Here is a 6,019-nt window from a genome sequence, read left to right as displayed (position 1 = left end):
AAAAAAAAAAAAAGAAAGTTAGTCATCTTGTTCCAGCTCCCTCTGCCCTCAGCACAGCCAAGGCAGAGGCCTCTTGGTCTTTTAGATCCAACAAAAAAGAACATATATGACTATATGCACATATACATTTTTATGGTGCTTGGGTCAAACTCAGGGCTCCATGGAAGTTAGATAAGCATTCTATCACTGAGCTATACCCCAAGTCCCAATCGTGGTCTTAATCTATACCAGTATATTCTAAATAAAAAACTATGAAAAAAAACTATGAATTAAGAAAGGTAAATGTAGTAGAGGATTTTAGAAAGATGTAAGTATATTATTTACAATTACAAAGTCCATAAATAATATATAGATTATGATTTTATGGTACTAGAAAAACATATACACCAAGCACCGACGGCTCATGCCTATAGTCCTAGTTATTCAAGAGGCTAAGATTGTGGTTTGAAGCTAGCCTGGGCAGGACAGTCTGTGAGACTGGTCTTCACTAAAGTACCAAAAAAGCTGGAAGTGGAGCTATGGCTCAAGTCGTAGAATGCTAGCCCTGAGCACAAAGAAGCAGTTAAAGGCTGGTGCCTAGGTCCTGAGTTCAAGCCCACAGACCAGCATATTGAAGAAAAAAAAAAGAGGGAGAAAAAGAGAGAGAGAAAGAAAGAAAGAGAAAGAGAGAAAGGAAGGAAAACATATAAGAAGAAATGAAATCCTTATCTGTCATAGTAGTAAATAAAATAACAGCAAAGCATCAGAATCAAGAAAAAGAAACATGGAAAAGCTGCTATATCTCATCCACCGACTTCACACAGGCACCATTGTAAGAGCTTTGAAGGCCCTGACTAATCTTTACTTCTCCCATGAATCCTGTTAGAAAAGCACAATAGTAGACAATAACTTCCCCAGTAGAGCTTCAGTAGCTCAGGAAATAAGAGCCAGAATTGACAAATGGGATCACATCAAACTAAAAGGCCTCTACACAACCAAGAAAGGAATTACTAGAATGAAGTGACAGCCTACAAAATGGGAGACAATCTTTGCCAGCTACTGATTTCACAATGGATCAATAACCAAAATATAGAGGGAGATAAGGAAAAACGAAAACTCCAAAAGAACCAAAAAGCCAAGGAATAAGTAGACAAATAAATTGAACAGACAGTTCTCAAAATAAGTACAAATGGATAGTAACTGTGAAGAGATATTCCACATCCTTAGCCAGGAAGGAATCACAAAGCAAAACAAGAGAGTAACTTTGAGATTCCATCTCAGCACAGAATGGCCACCATCAAGGACACAAATGACAATCAGTATTGGTGAGGATGTTGAGATGGAAAGGAATCAGTGCAGTCACTATGTAAATAAGTATGGAGGCTCCCCAAAATATCCAAAATAGAGCTACCCTATAATCCTGTGATATCCCTCTTAGACATATAAAAGTCAGGACAACATCCATGTTTATTTCAGCACTAATCATAATAATAGGCCTAGGTACCTGTGAACAGATGAGTGAATAAAAAAAATGTGGGATACATACATATATACATACATCTGTTATACATACATACATATGTGTGTATATATACATATACATATATATACGTATACATATATATACATATACATATATATACATATACATATATACATATACATATATATATATATTTATATATACAGTGATTGTGTGACCCAGCGCTGACTAGGGAGATCTGCTGAGGAACTTCGGGGTGGGGGGAGGTTGTTGCTATAGAGACAAGTTCAACAGGAGAGCCTGCAGCCCCTCCCTCTCCATTCCTGCTCCAGTCTACATGACCCCACACCAGGGCACCATTTTGAGATCATAAGATGCAAGAAACATGAGCCCACCCAGAGAGTAGAAATGGGTGGTCAGGAAAAAAACACTATGGCCTTGGGCAATCCACCCCACACATTGGGAAGTGTCTGCTCCCTGCCTCTCAGCCTTCCTTGCCATGCTGGTATCTGTCTGGTACCTCTGTCTCTCTGTCTCTGTCTCTGTCTCTGTCTGTCTCTGTCTCTCTCTCCCTCTCTCTCCCCAAGCTTTTCTTGGGTCTCAACTGAGTGCTGAGGTAGGCTAGTCCTCCTTCCAGCTCAGTGACAGACTTGCTTAGTCCTGGCTGGGAGAGAAGAGGGTGTGGGTTGGGAGGAGGCGCAGAGGGCTCCTGCCCCACCCTGCTTCTAGACAACTGTGCAGCCCAGATAAGGATCCGAGGTCCCCAGCTGGGCCCTAGCCCTCCGCCTGCAGCTGCCAAGAGGTGTCCTGAAAGGCTTCTCCCTCCCAGAGCTGCAGGATGTCCTTCCTGGGGCAGGAACACAGGGTGAGAGCTGCACGTGCCTCCTGAGGAATCCTTGATGAACTCCCAGGGTCAAGTGCAAGCCTGTCACCTAGCACACCTGCTCTCTTCCTTGCTACAGATCCTGCTCTGTGCCTCCCTCCCCCCAGCTCCCCTGCCCTGTGTGCACCCTCATTCCAGGCAGCTTGGAGGCCTGGATATCTCCTGCTCACCGCTTCCTGAGGCTGCTTAAACGCCTCCCCACCATGTGAAATATTTCCGTCCTGCTCCTTCACTTGCCATGGCTCCTGCGGCATCTGGGTTCCCAATACCTGCTGTCCCCTGGTTCTCAGAGCACTGCCTTCCTTCCAAGCCCAGAGGTGCGGCAGCTTCTGCCTGGGGCTCAGCAGATGAGCAAACCCTAACTCCATCTATTAGGTAATAAGGCAGAAGCTCAGAGAAGGGACGTTGCCTGGACAACGTCCAGATATAGCCTTGGTGGGCCATTTGGAGGCCGACACTGGCTCCCTGAGTCTGAGGCTGAAACAAAACAAGTGGGATTTGAATATCACAGGTTCTAGGTTCGCCTTTGCTTGTATACATGGAGTTCTCCCATGACACCCCCAAGTCAGGCTGGTGAGCAGAGCTGGGGGCAGCAGCCTGCAGCTTGACCTTCTCAGGGCCACCCTCTGGCCACCCTTCACACCAGACACCCAGGACCAGCCCCACTTCACCCTCCATCTCCTCCAGGTTGAGCTAAGGCCGGCTGAGGACAAGGAGTACAAGCCTACCTTTTACCTGCTCAGCCACTTTCCAAAGACTCTGGGAAAGCCACTCCTGACCTAGGACCTCATTTTCCCACAGAGACAGTGTGGGTGAGAAAGTGCTGGCTTTCTTATACACACTCAACCTTTGCCCCCAGCAGGCCTCCACATCTCAAGACCACAAGGACTGCTGGATTCTGAGTGCCCTGCCCTCCTCTACCCACTTCCCAAAGAGGTGGTGCCCATGACAGCCACCTTCCCTCTGAGATCACTTGACCATGTTTTGGGCAACCTGACACCTGAGCGGTGAACTCATATGCTTCTATACTAGGATACTAGGGGGGAACAGTGAGATACAGCCTGGGTTCTGGCCCTGATTCTGTTGCTGCTTAATATCAGGGCAGATTGGCTGAGCACCCTTGAGCTCATCTATAATAGAGAGGGAATAATCCTTCTCTTCCAGAGCCCTCTGAGGATGAAGAAGCAGGTGAGTCAGACCACCCAACTTACCTTGATCTTCCCCTGGCTGAGTTTGGTGTGGTCTGCCTGTCTTGGCCGTGTGGATCCTGTCACCACCTGCACATCTGAGCCACAACCAGACACATCCTCTGGGGTAGATGCAACCAAGCAGGAGAATGAAAGCCCTGGGTTTGGAGCTGCTTGCTATCAAACCACCACTCTAGATAGGGTGCTCCTTGGGAGTCTCCCTCTGCCCACCCTCTGACCCACCCTCCCCGCTGAGTGGTTCACAGCTGTAACCTTAGCCTGACATTCCAGATCCTCAGAAAAACCAAACCAAACAAACATCTGAACATTTTGGGAGAGAGGGGAGTCTTCAGGAAGAAAAATCCACCACCTATAGACTGTGGGGTGGAACTCTACAGATCATTCCCTGCACCCCCTGGACTTGAACCCAGCCCCCTGGGACATCTCAGCCAACTTTCCACCATCAACAACAGTCTCCCCCGCATCCTAGGCACTCACTGTAGGTTCACTGCTGTGCTGTGGCTGAATGTCCTGTCCACAGGGCTTCTAGACAGGTGCGTGCATGGTTCCTCAGCCAGGATCTCCAGCTCCTGCCACCTGGAAATATGCCATCTTCCCACCCACCAGCATCCCTCCAGGAGAGTATAAAGCTATATGCCCTGCATCCGTGGCCCCTTCCACCTTTGGTCTACAGTCCCACAGCTAGTAAGTCACACAGTTGAGTTGCTGTCAGAATTCTCAGCTTGGTCCCAGAAAGAAGGGGAGCAAGCAGGGCTGGACTGCAGAAGCTAATATGGACCTAGTGTCTCCTGGCCAAACAGCCATGGGACTTTATGGCCTAATGCTTGCTTCCTGTTTGGGAAACACAACACCGCTCAGTGCACTTATGTCTTCATTTGATTAGAATTTTATGATCATCCTTGGAAGAGCAACACTTTTCCTCTATACTTATTTGTTTATTGTGTTGGGTTGCTGGGTCTTCTTTTGAGACAAGTTCTTTCTATGAAGCCCAGACTAGTGTGTTTATGGAGCTCCTGTGGCCTCAAGAGGAAGAGCCAGAATGCAAACTAAGTCTGTCCTTTGGATATTTTACTCTGCTTAAGGTTCATTTTGGGTCATTTCTCTTCTGTAATTCTACCCCTCCAATGATTGTTTTTTGGCAGTCTTAAGGCTTAAACTCAGGGCCTGGACACTGTCCCTGAGCCCCTTTTGCTCAAGGCTAGTGCTCTACCACTTGAACCACAGCACCACTTCTGGTTTTTCCTGAGTAGTTTATTGGAGATAAGAGTCTCACAGACATTCCTGCTTGGGCTGGCATCAAACTGCAATCTTCAAATCTCAGCCTCCTGAGTAGCTAGGATTACACGTGAGAGCCACCAGTGCCCAGCTTCCATTGATTCTTTCCCCCTTTTCCTAGTCAGTATGCATGAGATTGACAGCCATACAAAGCCACAGCAAGATGCAGAACTATGTCAATGTATTTGCTAGAGTGCCACCCTGTGGTGATGTGGATGCTGTGGTGACAGAATGGACTGGGACATTCATAAACTCTTGAACACAGCCTCAAGCTACAGCAACCAGGTTAGAGTTGCAGATTCACCTTAAGAGTAGAAATTTGGGTCTTAAAGATTCCATCACCTCAATCTGCTATAAAACTGTTCCATGATCACAAGAAAAGCCAGGGAAGGTAAACTAATACAGTCATGGTTTTCAATATACATGGTGTGAAAAATGAACTAGGCAACTTGTGGGCAGGGGCAGGAGGGGGAAACTGGGGGAAAGTATAGGAAGGGGTGACATTATCCAGGAAACATTGTATTTGTTACCTGACTTAAGGAATTATAACCCCTCCATACAACTCCTTCAGAATAACAATAAAGGCCAGGAGTTGGTGGCTCACGCCTGTAATCCTAGCTACTCAGGAGGCTGAGATCTGAGGATTTCAGTTCAAAGCCAGCCCAGGCAGAAAGTCCATGAGGCTCTTATCTTCAGTTAACCACCAGAAAACTGGATGTGGCGCTGTGGTTCAAATGGTAGAATGCTTGCCTTGTGCTGAAGAGTTAAGGAACAGTGCCCAGGCCTAGGGTTTAAACCCAAAGCCCAACAAAAAAAAAAATAGAAATTATATACATATGTGTGTGTGTGTGTGTGTGTGTGTGTGTGTGTGTGTGTGTGTGTATTAGAGAAGATGACAATTGGGCAGTGGGAGGATTCTCAGTCTCTCCTAAAGATATGGATGTACAAAAGCCATGGCAGCACTTGGGGGAAAGCACAAAATACGACAGGATCACTGCTTTAAAGTTTATTTTTTTTTAATTACAGAATAGGGCTGGGAAGGTGGCTCAGTGGTAGAGCGCTTGCCTTGCATACATGAGGCCCTGGGTTCTATTCCTCAGCACCACATAAGCAAAAAGAAAAAAGCCGGAAGTGGCGCTGTGGCTCAAGTGGCAGAGTGCTAGCCTTGAGCTGAAGAGCTGAGGGACAGCG

The 6,019-nt window shown here is 46.7% G+C and overlaps 1 protein-coding gene across 1 annotated transcript in view; it reads right to left on the bottom strand.

The window, feature by feature from the left end:
- The window catches only part of LOC105992014 (apolipoprotein L2-like), a 19,199-nt gene extending 15,553 nt beyond the window's left edge, over window positions 1-3,646 (bottom strand). Inside the window, exon 1 of the mRNA XM_013024810.1 lies at window positions 3,557-3,646. The gene's annotated coding sequence lies outside the window, so the exon portion shown is untranslated. The remainder of the gene's footprint in view (window positions 1-3,556) is intronic.
- Between the last annotated feature and the right edge of the window lie 2,373 nt (window positions 3,647-6,019).

Source organism: Dipodomys ordii, unplaced genomic scaffold (assembly GCF_000151885.1).
Source record: "Dipodomys ordii isolate 6190 unplaced genomic scaffold, Dord_2.0 Scaffold79, whole genome shotgun sequence".
Taxonomy (NCBI): Eukaryota; Metazoa; Chordata; class Mammalia; order Rodentia; family Heteromyidae; genus Dipodomys; species Dipodomys ordii.
Note: the sequence above shows the minus strand (reverse complement) of the source record. Positions and strands in the feature narration are given on the sequence as shown.